Source organism: Heteronotia binoei, chromosome 12, assembly GCF_032191835.1.
Source record: "Heteronotia binoei isolate CCM8104 ecotype False Entrance Well chromosome 12, APGP_CSIRO_Hbin_v1, whole genome shotgun sequence".
In the NCBI taxonomy this organism is placed as follows: Eukaryota; Metazoa; Chordata; class Lepidosauria; order Squamata; family Gekkonidae; genus Heteronotia; species Heteronotia binoei.
Genome location: NC_083234.1, coordinates 49293523 through 49308028, shown reverse-complemented (window position 1 = coordinate 49308028; position 14506 = coordinate 49293523). Strand labels below are relative to the sequence as shown.

At 42.1% G+C, this 14506-nt stretch overlaps 1 pseudogene; it reads right to left on the bottom strand.

Annotated features, from left to right (window-relative positions):
• Positions 1-14207: 14207 nt before the first annotated feature.
• LOC132580817 (U6 spliceosomal RNA) lies at positions 14208-14269 on the bottom strand (annotated as a pseudogene).
• Between the last annotated feature and the right edge of the window lie 237 nt (positions 14270-14506).

The following is a 14506-nucleotide window of genomic DNA, read 5'->3' as shown; positions in this document are numbered from 1 at the left end:
GTCTGCCAATATGCCTGTGTGTACAAGCAAAATGTTTGTCCCTCTAATTAGTAGACCCAGTTCAGGAGAAAGAAAAGAATAACAAGCAAACTGTATTATAATTATAATATAGAACTTAATGAAAATTCTTCTTTCAAGCCAGCGATTAAACACCACTTTGGAAAGACAATTTGGAGCGATCTTCAGTGGTAAGAGATGCTCTACCACTGAGCTACCCCCCTCAGTTGTAAGTATCTGTTTTGTGTGCAGAAGGTCCCCATTGAATCCCTGGCATCTCCAGTTAAAGAATCTGCCAGTAGGTGTTGCAAAAGACCCCTGCTTAAGAACCTGGAGACCAGCTGCCTATCTGAGTAGAAAATCCTGACCTTGATGAACCAATGGTCTGATTTAGTATAAGACAGCTTCATGTGTTCAATGCTAACAAAACTCTGATGATTGGAAAACATCCCTGTCAGTTGAATATCTGCAACTGCATTCTCTCCTCACTCCCCACCCTGCACTGTGTTGCTGAATTCACAGAAACACAAGTTTTTATTAATGGTGTATGCATTGATTTGAAAATGTTTATTAGGATATTGCTCAGGTCATTTCTTAAGTCCACGTGGCTCGTTCATTTGCAATCAAGAAACCTGACTATGATTATATTGGATTTCTCAAAAAGGTTCTCATTAGATTTAAATGCTGTGTGATTTGGAATCTCAATTGCTTCCTTTCGGTATACTAAACATTGTTCTAATCTTGGCTCAGAAACAGATGTTCCAAATTATCCCAAGATCTATGACACTGTGATAATTTCCTCTGACACTCCAGCTAATATATTTGTTGCTGCTGAGGTGCCTGGTGGGCTTCCCCCACCCCAACCAGGAGCTAGCACATGTTGTTTGTGCAGAGCTTCCTTTCCCCCAAGTTGCACTTCTCACAATTTCACATCTTGGTTCACTTTTAGCAAGCCAAGAGAAGGAAACTGCACAATCAGTGGTTTGCAAAATTATTTTCAAAACTGGTGGGTACATTGTCCCTGAGAGCTGCAAGATAAATCCAGTTCACTTCATGTGGAACTGCCTGATACTAAGTCAGACCACTGGTCTACCTAGCTCAGACTTGTTTCCTCTACTTGTTTCCAGCAGCTCTTTAGAGTCTCTCAAGCAAAGGATGGTATTTCTCCTTTCTCTTTGATATCCTGTAACTGGAGAGGGCAGGGACAGCATGTGGGAATTTCTGTATGCAAGCTGAGTGCTGATCATAGTTATATTGGAGGTAATTTAGTATTCTTTGCTAGAGACAATTGAGTACTACCCACAAGTCAGTAAATACATTGCAGACTATGGTCCTAAATAAAGTGTCTCTTCTCATTGCTGTGAGAGGCTGGCAGCAGCAAGATTAATATATCAGAAGTGCACAGAAACTCCTAAACTAAGGAAATGGTATGTGGGATTATGAGAGCTGGTAACAATGAGTTAAATAGTTTTATCTATGCAGGTAAAGTGTAGATGATTGGGGAAGGCAATGGTAAATCACCCCATAAAAAAGTCTGCAGTGAAAACGTCATGACGCAACGTCACCCCAGAGTTGGAAACACCTTTGCCTTTTTATATTAACAATAAAATATTATATTAAAAAGTATAGGAGTCTGACATTGTGAAAGAAAAGTCCAACCATCCCCACACTGGATGCCTTTAGTACCTTCTGAAGCAGAGGACATGGATTGTTGCTCCCTGATCACAACACAGGTGAACTGTGGCAATTTCTGTTGTGACTCAGTCCCCAAACCTATCTGATAGCGATCCCTCTGATCTCAAATAAGAAAATCTTCTGCACAGGTTCCATGACCTTTGAACTTTCTATATGTAGAGTCTGATGGAGGAATTCTTAGATTTTTCACACATTGCTGTATTCTGAACCCAGGAGTGGTATGTCAGTTCTTTTAGGTGAAAGATCAGCATACAGCATAATTGTGCAATATTATGGTTCCAAGCTAGAGCTCCATCCTTTTACAACTATTGTAGCTAGCAAGATCTTGGACTGGCGCTGGAACAACTTTTGCTATCTATGGGAGCTTTCCAAGGTCCTGAAGAACCTGTCTTTGAATTGTTGAAAACTTGTTCTCTGCTATCGGATAACTGCAACTTGTATGCTATCTGTTGGTAGTCATTCTCTGATTTGCATTGATTCCCCCTTGTTTATTGCCATATATGCTCATTTTCTGGCCAAAAAGGGACAATTTGAATAGGATTTAAAACAATGTATTACATTTCATTAGGTTTTATTAGGTGGGAAACCTAATAATTTTATTAGTGCTTGATGTTTTAATAATGTATTGTTAGGCACCTTGAGCCACAGGGAAAGACATAATGTAAAGATTTCAATAAATGAATGAACAATATAATTTAAAGAATTAATAAATATGTGGCAGATAATTTACAATACTGTCAAGCTGCAAAAATATTTCAAGGGCAGAAGAGATGCTGATTGCATGTCTTCCTCTAGGCTTCTTCATACAATTATTTATCCAGGGACATGGATGGATTTCAACCTCTGATTTGCTTATATATTCAAAGGGTAAATGTAAGGTTGAAATGAAGTGGAAGACAAAAGTTCAACAAAAATAAAAGAGAAAGTTCTTGCCAAGCTTATATTGATTATTCCACTGACCTGACCAATAACATTGTTTAGGAAATTGCAGTAGAGAAAAAACAGATTAAACCAAACAGAGTGAATTAAAATATAAATGGAAAAGTTTGCTTACAAAAAGAATTTTTGTTCTCATTTGTTTTGTGAGGTAGATCCCTCTTATGCACATAAATGACCTTGCACTGGAACAGGTGGTCAGAGAGCCAACCAGAGGGAAAGTGATCTTGGACTTGGTTCTGATTGAGTCTCAAGACCAGGGGAGAGATGTAAAGGTTGTTACACCAATTGGGCACAATGACTACAGTGCTATTAAGTTCAGCATTCAGGTCAATGGAAACAGTTACATTTGATTTCAAAAGAGAAAACTACAAAAATGAGGGGAATAGTAAAAGGGAAGCTGAAGGGGGAACACAAAAGTGTCAGCTCCCTACAGGATGCTTTGAAGCTATTTAAAGCCACACTAACAAAGGAATAAAGGGATTGCTAAAGGAAGATGGGGAGATGGCAGAGAAGTTCAATGATTCTTTTTGTTCCTATGTTCACTGTGGAAAGTGTGGGGCATATACTCATGCCACATCCTCCAATTTTAGGAAGGGAGTCTCAAGAACTGAATCAAATTGAGGAGATGAGAGATGAACTTCTAGACCTATTAGAGAAATTAAAAACCAGTGATTCTGCAGGTGCTGCTAGCATACATGGTGAATTCTTAAGGAACTCAGATGTGAGATAGCTAATCTACTAACACATATATGTAACCTATCACTAAATTCAACTGCTGTGCCAGAAGGTTAAAGAGTAGCATTCTAACAATTTTTAAAAAGGGATCCAGAGGGAAACCAGGAAATTACAGATCAGTCAGCCTAATGTCTCAAGCAAATCAATAGAAGCTGTAATCAAAGATAGAAGTGTTAAGCACATTTAGGGACAAAGCCTGCTGAGGGAACATCAGAATGGCTTCTATAAAGAGAAGTCCTGACTCACTAACCCTTTGGATTTTTTTTTTTTTAGAAAGTGAACAACAATGTAGACCAGAGGTGTCAAACATGTGGCCCACAAGATGTATCTGGCCTGCACTGTGCTCAAATCTCACTCCCAAGCAACTTCCTCACCTTCTTTTTCCAGAACTGCAGCCACACTATTGCTTGCATTTTCCCAGCTCCCTCAGTGGCTCTTTGCTTCCTGTTTCCTGTTTCTGCCTCTTGCCTCCTTCCCCGCTCTCTCTCACACAATGGGGTCAGGGCCGGTACGTGGGAGTAGGCCAAGTAGGTGGCTGCCTTGGGAGCAACTTGGCCTAGGGGCACCATGAGGTGCCCCCTCTTCCCACACCTGCTGCCTTCCAGGCTCTGCAAAGTTTGGGGATGTGTGCGGCAGCAAGCATGCTCAGAGCTGGCTGGCTCTGAGCATGCCCACCTCCCGACTCTTCCAAACCCTCCCGAGCCTCAGGAGGCTTCAGAAGAGTCTGAGGTGGGTGTGGCAAGCACGCTCAGAGCCAACTGGCTCTGAACATGCCTGGCCCCCCTCCCTGACTCTTCAGAAGAATCCGGGGTGGGTGTGGCAGCGAGAGTGTTCAGAGCCAACTGTCTCTGAACGTGCCTACCCCCTGACTCTCCTAAGGCTCAGGAGGCTTCAGAAGAGTCTGGGGGACATGGCAGTGATGCCATTGTGATGTCATCCAGGTGCACGCAAAGTGCACATGAAGACAAACAATGGAGGGGGCAGACATTCAAGGTTCGGCCTAGGGGCGCGGACACCCCTAGCCCCGGGCCTGAATGGGGCACGATGTGGCAAATGCAGTTCAGTCTTGGTAAGTGTAAGGTGATAACATTGTACCAAAAATCCCAACTTCAGATATAGGCTAATGAGGTCTGAACTTGCTGAGACTGAGAAGGAAAAAGATTTTGAGGCTGTAGTGGATAGCTCAATGGAAGTGTCAACCCAGTGTGGTGCAGTGGTTAACGGGGCAAACTCTATGCTAGGGCTTATTAAGAAAGGGACTGAGAATAAAATGACCAATATTGTAATGCCCCTGTATGTGCCTATGGTACAGCCTCATTTGGAATACTGTGTACAGTTCTGGTCACTGTATCTCAAAAAGCACATTGCAGAGCTAGAAAAAAGTACAGAGGAGGGCACCCAAGATGATTGTAGTATTGAAACACCTTCCCTATGAGGAGTCCGGGACTTTTCAGTTTAGAAAAGAGCCAACCAAGGAGGAACATAAAGAGATTAATACAATTATGCATGAGGTGGAGAGGTGACAAAGAGAACTTTTGCTCCCTCTCCCAAAATAATAGAACTTGAGGGCATTCAATTAAGCCGATAGGCAGGAGGTTCAAGATGGGCAAAAGGAAATACTGTTTTACACAGAGAGTGATTAAAATGTGGAATTCGCTGCCAGAGGATGTTGTGATGGGCCACAGGAATAGAGTTTTAAAACGGGATTAGCTAGATGAATGGAGGATAAGTCTACCAATGGTACTAGCCACGGTGACTGAAGGGAACCTCTACATTCAGAGCCACATTCTATGTCCCAGTACCTGGAGGCAACATCAGGGGAAGGCCTCGGCCTCTATGCCCTGTTGTTAGCCTTCCAGAGGAACTGGTTGGTCACTGTATGAGACAGGATTCTAGACTAGGTAGTCCAGTGTTCTGATCCATCATGGCTCTTCCTATGTTTTTATTCCATGGATGAATGTGGGGTTACTGTATCATACCTCTGTCTGCATCACAAGTTGTTCATTCATTTGATAAGCATCCATGAATGATTGTAAATTTGATCAAAAACTCAAACAGGTTTCTTTTTAAAATTCAAACCTGATGGGAATTGGGCTGTTCCTGTTTTGCACACCTGAAAATAAAATGCAGAGAGAGCATCAGGCCTTATCTTCATAGTGTTTCACTTCTGTTTTATCCATAGAATTAACCAATTACAAATTCTATTAATCTGTTTTATATAACAAGGCCTTCATGAAGAGGACAGTAATGACATGCACACGTATCCTTTGACTCAGTATGCTTTCATCAGGACCAGATCTACAGGGCAAAATCAAAAAAATGGCGCCCCCTCATGGGCCATTCTATTTTATGGTCCCATAGAATACAATGGGCTCCATACCCAATTTGGCGACCCCCCTCCCCCCCCCCCGTAGGCACCCCGGGGCAAGCACCCCCCTCTGCCCCCCCCCCCAGATCCAGCCCTGGCTTTCATTCAAAAGAAGGGCTTTTTGCCCTTGAAGATCAGTATCTAATAAGGAGTTGTCTATATAACTCTATATAATGAAACAGCTCTAAAACCCGAATTCAGGGGAAATAGCATGATATCTGAGTTCCCTTTTTTACTGCATGTGACTTTTTCCTCTGCTGCAGGGTGTTGCAACTGTAATATTATAGCAAAGGCTACGGAGGAGCTGTGGATGCCAAACTATCAGTTCAGCTATTCTTGGCAACAGCATTCAAACCCCTCAGGCTCCAGCTTCAAATATCAAGATGTTAGAAAAAGATGCATAATGTTAGCATCCTGAGTGTCCTTGACTTTCTTAATATTCAAGTTCATTTCATTGTGTTGCTTTCTCCATTCATCCAGAATTAACCTTCCAACACATCCACTTGCAATGACACTGACTGGAAACACCCAAAGCAAGGAAGGCTGGAAAAAGAGGACAGAAAGGGCTGGACTCTAGAGCAACACTTGGGAGAGCATCTCCTTGTACTTTTGCCTTAGGAATGTGCATTTGTTATTTGCTTTTTTAAAAAATGAAATAAGCCAGATTCCTGATTGTTATACGTACCAAAATCAAATAGAAAAATGAATACTAACTAATGATATTCTGATGCCTGGCTGTGTAGTTTAGAGAGTTCAAGACATGTTCAGCATCAGAGAAACAGACAAACAGGTGGGACAGAGATTCAGGAGAGAATACAGCTGACGAGAACTCGAGAGATTTTTCCAAATAGGTCTGGTTTCCACCAGTCATCACCAGCTTGGGAGAGCTTTGTTGATAAGCATCCTCTTCTCAGTATCTCTTTGGGACAGTTTTGCTGTCTTCAAATAAGCGATTTCAAGTTCTTCCTGGTGCTTTGCAAGTTGTATAGTGATGGTGTAAGGAAGTTTGATTCTATTTATCACTTTTTGTTCATTTTTATTGCCTGAGACAGTGTTGCCATTAGCTAGTCAGGGACTGTGAATTGCCCTCTAACTCATTATTCCTTTAGTTTTGGTTCTAGTCCTCTGTGAACTCTGCACTCTGGGAATCAATTTGTGTCACTATCTTATGTGCTGCTATGATTTGCTGTGCACACATGAATAGTAACTTTGGCTATCTTTCTTTGTGTGTTTAAGGGATCATGCTTTAATTGATTTTCACTGTTTCACAATTACTTCAGTGTTTGCTCTTCACCAAATGCTCAGTAAACCTGGTGACTTGGACACTATTTGGCACTTCTTTACAGATTGTAATAAGTATAATTCGGCTCGTGATGAATGGATTACAATCTACATCCAAAAATGGAGTTCTACCACAAAACAAGAGGTTGTAGCTAGATTATTAGCAGATATTTATCCAAATGTGACTCTGGCAGTTGCAAAATATTTGTCCATGGTACTTAACAGCATCATTTCCTATTGTAAAATTTTGTATCTGTGTTTTCCATATTGTATATCTATGTTCTCTATATTGTCTGTATATTAATATAATCCTTTTGTATGCTTACGAGCTGTTGGTCTTCAAGCATTAATAAATGACTGATTGAATGACCAAATACTCATGTTCACTATCTGAACTATGTGCAAGTGCAACTTATTCATAGCCTGATGCAGTGTTCAAAGCCAAGTAGCCTCTGACCTCATATGAAAACCAGTAGCTGGCAAGAACCTTGGGCAGAACAGCAAGCTACAGACAGTCAAGTTGGTGACAGGTACAAAGGCCTGCATTCTGGAGAGAGAAAGAGAGAGAGAGAATGGAGGCTTTGCAGCTGGCTTCCCAAAGAGAGAAAGCACTACAGATCTGTCAGCTTTATCTCAGCCAGGAGCATGGGATTGGTCACACCTAATTCCATGGGCTAAAAGGATTGTGTGAAATTCAGGGTTTGTACCTGAACTATCTGCAGTTCCCTCCTGTAGCTCACAGCCCTGGTGGCACACAGACCAAGGAATTGGTGCTTGATTCACAAAGGCCCTTCTTAGACCCCTTGTCACACCCAGTTGCCGCACAGTGATTTGATAAAACACAATTCCTTTTGCCCTCATGCTTGCTCAAGCCAATTACAACCTGGCAAATGATATCAGAAGCTGGAATATGAGGGGGGAAGGAGCAGAGAGGCATTCCATAGAGGAAAGGGCCAAGGACTCTCCACCATTATTCCTCCCCTCATCTGAAAAACCGAGCAGGCTTTTCCCCCAGAGGAACACAAATCACAAAGAACTAATGAATCCATTTTGAAGGTTTTCAATACTTGATTAAGATGTGCCAGGTTCATTAGGAATCTTTTCAAAAATATATCTATATGTTTCTGCTGGGAGCTCATAATAAAAACATAGCACACACACAAAGCTTTAGTAGTGAGCTGAAAATGCTGAGAAAGATATTGATGCAACAATTTATAATTACCACTCTGGAGATATTTATAGTCATATCTGAATGGGATTTTCCTACTCAGTCCCTTGTAGACCATGACAGCACCTGTGGTCACCTTTTACCACCTAGAATTCTTAGTCTATTTTAAGTTCTTTTCCAGCATGTGTGACTCTCATTGGGCTAGAGCAAGGGTTGCCAAACTGTGGCTTGGGAGCCACATGTGGCTCTTTCACACATATCGTGTGGCTCTTGAAGCCCCCCCCCACCCTATCAGTCACCTTGGAGAAGGCATTTCTCTCTTTAAATCACTTCACCAAGCCAAGCCAGCTGGCAGCTTGGAGAATGCATTTAAACGTATAGTTGTTTTCTTTCCACCTCTATCTCTGTCCCCCCATCTATTTGCCTTATTTCCTTCCTGTCCTGTGGCTTTCAAACATCTGATGTTCATATCCTGTGGCTATCAAACATCTGACATTTATTCTATGTGGCTCTTATGTTAAGGAAGTTTGGTCATCCCTGGGCTAGGGGAATGTGTGCAACTACATTGTTGTCTCATGCCAAAGTCCAGTAATCTGTCTCCAGCTGTGACAGAAATGAGTGCAAAAGAGACCAATAGATAGTCGATGCTTCCCATTTAATCTATTACCTCTTTTCTCCTGCAGCTTTCAGCCACAATATACTGTAGTCAGAATCTGACTAGTCATCTCACCTAAACAATGCCTCATTTAGATATCTCAAAAATCCAGACATTTAGAAGCACATGGAAGCCTTCTGCTATGACAGTTATTCTGGTGCCTTGTTGTCTGGTATCGGTTTCCCAGTTGATGAGGAAACTGCAGCATCAAAGGGAGAGAGTGGCATAGCATTATCAGATATGGATGAGATATGAATGCTCTCTTACCAAAGGACTTCCCACCAGAAATTGTTGTCCCAATTTGCATATTTTGTGCTCACCTTCAACCAGTCATTGTATTATCTGAATGGCTTTGGGAGGGGTTTCTGATTCTATACAAGGCAGAGGTTAACCCAGGCTTGAAGCCAGATGTAACTAACAAGTAAACTTTGATTGATAAAGGCTTGGGTGTGTAACGTTCTGTCAAGTCACAGATGACTTACAGTGGCCCCAGCAAGGGAGTTTCAAAGCAAGTGAAAAGCAGACGTAATTTTCTATTGTCTTTTTTTTTTGCAGTCTTCCTTAAAGATCTCCATTCCAAGTACCAATTCTGCTCAGCTTTCAAGATCTGATAAGATGAGGCTATACCATATACACCTTTCTCTCCCTTATAAAAGCTTATACTCTTGAAAATTTTGTTAGCCTTTAAAGTGTGACTAACATGGCTACCTACCTGAAACTTAAAATAAGCATAGTGAGTTCAATTCAGCTATCCAGTGGGAAATAAATCTTCACCACCATCTCTGCCATTTAATAAGTTTATAAATGGACTGTATAGTTTGGACTGTTTGATTCTAAGTGAATTTTCTACTAATGATGCTCCAGCTGTCCTCCATTAATTTTCAGGTCTCCTAACTCCCTAGTAAACAATAAAGCCAGGCTTCTCCTAGAAGGGGGCTTAAGCTGCTAGGGAATATCCCTGTTTGTCGCCTCCTTTGTTCACTTGGCTCCCTGGTCCTCAGAAAAATTGGGGCTATGACATGACACAGATGATGGTTAGACCATTGTGGTCAAAGATTGATGTTGAAGCCGGTCCAATACAAGCTACAGCTCTCTGTGGCAGAGATGAGGCTAGAAAAACACACTTTTCCACCACCATTGTGTTTACACAATGCCATCCAGCAATGTTATCTTAAGTGGTAAGAGGCCTTGTCCCCCAAGAGAAAATATCAGATATTTCAGCAGCAACCAGTGGACAGTTTGTTAAGCACTTTGCAGATACAAACTGACTGCATTTGATCCAACTTGGACTCCTCATTAATTAGAGTCAGTGAATATTCCTGGGGCTTTCTACTCATCATATTCATATGGATGGCTTTGAGTCGATTCAGCCTGAGGATGTGGATAGAATACTTGGAGGCATGAAACCAAGCACCTGTCATCTGGACCCTCATCTGGCTTGCCTAGTTAAATCTGCCAGAAATGACTGACTCGATGAATGGCACAAATTATTAACATCTGATCAACAGATTGCTCAGTGCCTATGGCTTTAAAAGAAGTTGAAGTAGCATAACTAAATGCAGTAGACTGCAGTTATTATTGGCCAGTGTCTAAGTTGTTTTATTTTAAGGCAACAATTGTTGAAAGACTGGTGGCTTCACAATTCTAGGTATTTCTGGATGAGATTGATTATCTAGACTCTTTTCAGTTTGGGTTTGGGTTTTGAAGTGGGTATGGCACTTTGGTTGCTGCCCATACTAGTATCCTTCTGGACTACCTGGCTGGGATGGTTCTTGAAGGCATGGTTTAATGAATCAGCCAGGGCTTAGCAATAGTGAGGACTCCTCAGGAGATGCGGATTCCCATGTAGCCAGCCTTGAGTTAACAGAAGCTGACCAGCATGAAAATGAGCTGCAGGCTTCTCAGGATTCACAGCCAACAGCTGATGCAGAGCCACCAACCCCCTCCAGCCTGTTTCAGCTGGTGAATCTCAGTTGGCCATTCCCAGCTGACCAGTATCATCTACACCCTTAGAGCACCACAGACAGAGGCTGATAACAGAGCTACAAACAAAATGGCAAAGTGCACACCTTCTGACTTGACACCAGCTGCTTGCTGATAACAAAGACAAGTAGTTGCAGGATTGCTTCTAGGTAACTGGTTGCAAGCATTACTCTAAGGTGTGGGGCCATAAAACCAGCCAAAAAAAGCTATTAGATGTGGATGCAATGTATACGATAGACACTAAGCCACCAACCCTGCCTCACCTAACTTTCAGACCCCTGACCTTGGTCTGAGCAACTCTGCTGTGCCTGACATCTGGCACCTGACACTCAGAGCCTGCAAGCCAGTAACATGGTCTGCTGTTGGCTGAAGTCCTTCCTGGATGGTAGGTTGCAGAAGGTGGAGCTGGGGAAATTCTGCTGCACACCTTGGGTACCAGGATGTAATACATTTCTGCTTCTCCTCCCATATTCTAAACATTTACGTGAAACTATTGGGAGAGATCAGCCAGAGATCTGAAGTGACATGTCATCAGTATACAAAACCATCACCCCGTAAATCTTTCTGTCAAATTCTGTTGAGCTCAAAGCAATGTATTGGGTCGTCTCTTCCCCCCTTTTTTCCTCACAATGACCCTGAGAGGTGGGTTAAAGTGAGAGAGAGAGAGAGAGAAAGTGACCTAAAATCATGAAGTGAGCTGCATGGCAGAGGGGATTTGAATCAAGGCCTCCCAGATCCGAATCCAACACTAACCACTACACCACAGGGACCTTTCTTGTCCTTAGACAGACAAGTTATAGAGATGATCTGGAATGCTGTTTACAGGTTTAGGGAGGTTCACTGGTGGTGGCTGCTTCTTGAGAAACCCGAGCCAGCCACGGCTACCGCCCCCAAACTATGGAAGTTCCTCCCTCAAGAGATGCAATTGGCACTTTTATTACATTATCACAAATCGCCTTCGGGTACCATTTGAAAACATATCTGTTCCTGAGGACTTTTAAAGAAATGAAAATTCCTCAAAGAAAAGCAATTACACTGAAATTCAATAAGAGTTGCCCTCTGCTGCGCCAGAAACAGGCCTCATTTTGGAAAAGTCAGTAGCTCTTAGTATCTCCTCCAGATTTTTCATGAAACTGATATTGCAGAAGAATAAAAATTAAGACACTCCATAGCACAGGCAGAGAACTGGATCTATCAACCAAACAGAACTTTTCTGCTTCCCTCCTCCTGCTGCAGCCCTCTAAGCTCTCCCCAAAGGGTCCCTTTTCCTCCAAGAGGGGCTTTTTAGGGAGATCGCTGGGAGGTGGAGGCAGAAAATTTCTGATCCATTGATGGAAGTGCCTTCCATTAGTGGAAAAAATTGTCTGGATCCAACTAAGAGTCTTCATCAGATAAGGGAGAAATTAAATATTTAATAGAAGCAATTACTTCACTTCTATGAGTCATATCTTTAATGTATACAGCAATGTCTAATATATATATATATATATATATATATATATATATATATATATATATATATATATATATATATATATATATATAATATGTAATCGCTCCCTTAATAATAGCCTTTGCAATTGCTCTGCTACCACAGCCCACACTGTTTTTCTTTCTTTTAAAAATATTTCATCATTATATAGTAGAAATATGTAAGGATAGAATGGACTTTAAAGAATAAAATATACAATACTCTCTCCCTGTTTTCATTATCAAAACAGTTTGAATGAGACAAGGAATCAATCCCCCCCCCCCCCTTGACACAGTGGAGATAACCCTTCTCCAAATGCCCTGTCAGTTCCTTCTTAAAATTAAAATATACTTGTCAGGGTATTTGTGCATAGGGAAATTCTCTTCTCAGTTTCTAGCGACCACAATTTGGAAATTAGACATTAGAAGATATTGGATTTTGGATTTATATCCCGCCCTCCACTCCGAAGAGTCTCAGAGCTGAAATAAGGAAGTTATTGGCATTGTTAAATGGAATTGTCTATTAACCCTAACATGTATACTGCCCTGAAACCTACCCTTCCTCTCCCATGAGAAAGTCCAGACAGTGAAGTCCAAACCTCCTAGGAGGAGAGCAGCAAAGACAAAAAGGAGCTGAACTACCTTCCATTCCTACAAAATCCTAGCCTACACGCCTCTATTCTTTAGAAGTCGTAAACACCCCCCTCCCCAGCCAGGGCTTAACCCTATTTTCCTCAACAAGAAAAGGGAACATTTCCCAAATCCAATTCTGATCCAGGCTAAAAGGTTATGTCTAGAAAACACCAAGGAGAATCCCATAAATGCTGTTTAGAGAAGGGGGGGGGTAGAGTAGTGGAAAGAAAAGGAAGGGTGGGATGACTTCAACACCAGTCTTCGGCTACCATTGGTCTGTCATATGAGTCATGTCTTACTCCCAATTTTTCTGAGGACAAGGGGATCAAATGAACACATGGGACAACATACGGGGAGCTGAATGAAAAGCTAGCTTGTTCTATCTCATTGTTCTAGGGATGGCAGTCTGGAAAACCAGCAATCAGGTTTCTTGAGCTCTTCCAGAAAGTTGGAGAGCAGCTTCTCTCAGATGACATGTGGAAAAGGTGTATAAAAATACCTTCTAGACATCCTACTATTGTAGTTGGTTTTGGACCAAAGCCTGCTTCCCCATCCTTATGGTTCATTGACTTGCCGGACCTCCACTCTTTGGCTAAAATCATGGAACTTTCCCCTCATTTAGACCTTGGAACTTCATCCCTGAACTTGTTTCTCATCACCTGCCCCCAGACTGGAGTCTGACCCATTTTTTCTCATCATGTTCAGGTTTGTGTGTTTTCTTTAGAAAGCCTGTTTGATGTAGTGGTTAGAAGCACTGACTCTAATCTGGGAGAACCAGGTTTGATTTCCCCACTCCACCACATGAAGCTGCTGGGTGACCTTGGGCCCGCCACAGTTCTCTCAGAGCTGTTCTCTCAAGACTTCTCTCAGCCCAACCTATCTCACAGGGTGTCTGTTTAGGAGAGGGAAAGGGAAGGAGATTGTAAGCCACTCTGAGACTCTGAGTAAAGGATGGGGTATAAATCCAATCTCTTCTTCTTTATCTCCTTTATTCCCTGAAAGCACCCCTGGCTCACCTTACTGCTCGCAGATCATTTTCCCCTGGTGTGCACCTCCACCTCCAGGTAGGCAATAGCTCATAGGCAAGTAGGGTTGTATAAAAGATTTATTGATTCATTGCATGCAACTGTTTTACCATCTCATTTTGCTACTCCTGTCATTACATTTTTTCCTCTGTGTCTTGCTAGGGGAATGAAGATTTTTCTCATCTGAAGACTTGTCAGCTTTCTCGTTCTTTCAGACTGCTGCTCCAAAATAGGATTGTGGTGTATACTAGACAGATAGAGCCATGCTAATCTTCTCTGTATCATTCCGATTTTAGTATATGTGCTGCCAAAGCGAGCACTAGTCAGATAGGTCCCATTGCCCTGGAAATGTGTCTGACCCAACATGCAAGGAGGATGCTCTGATTACTGGCCCTAAATACTGATCCCTTTTGGGAACAGGTCTTATCCAGAGTTACCTCAATGGGCTTCAACTGAAGAAACTGCAAAGGACGGCACTGTTAAAACATCTAATCTTGCCTTCAGTTCTTGTGTTCAGCCCCAAGCAGAGACATTCCTTTCCAACCTCCGAATCTGGA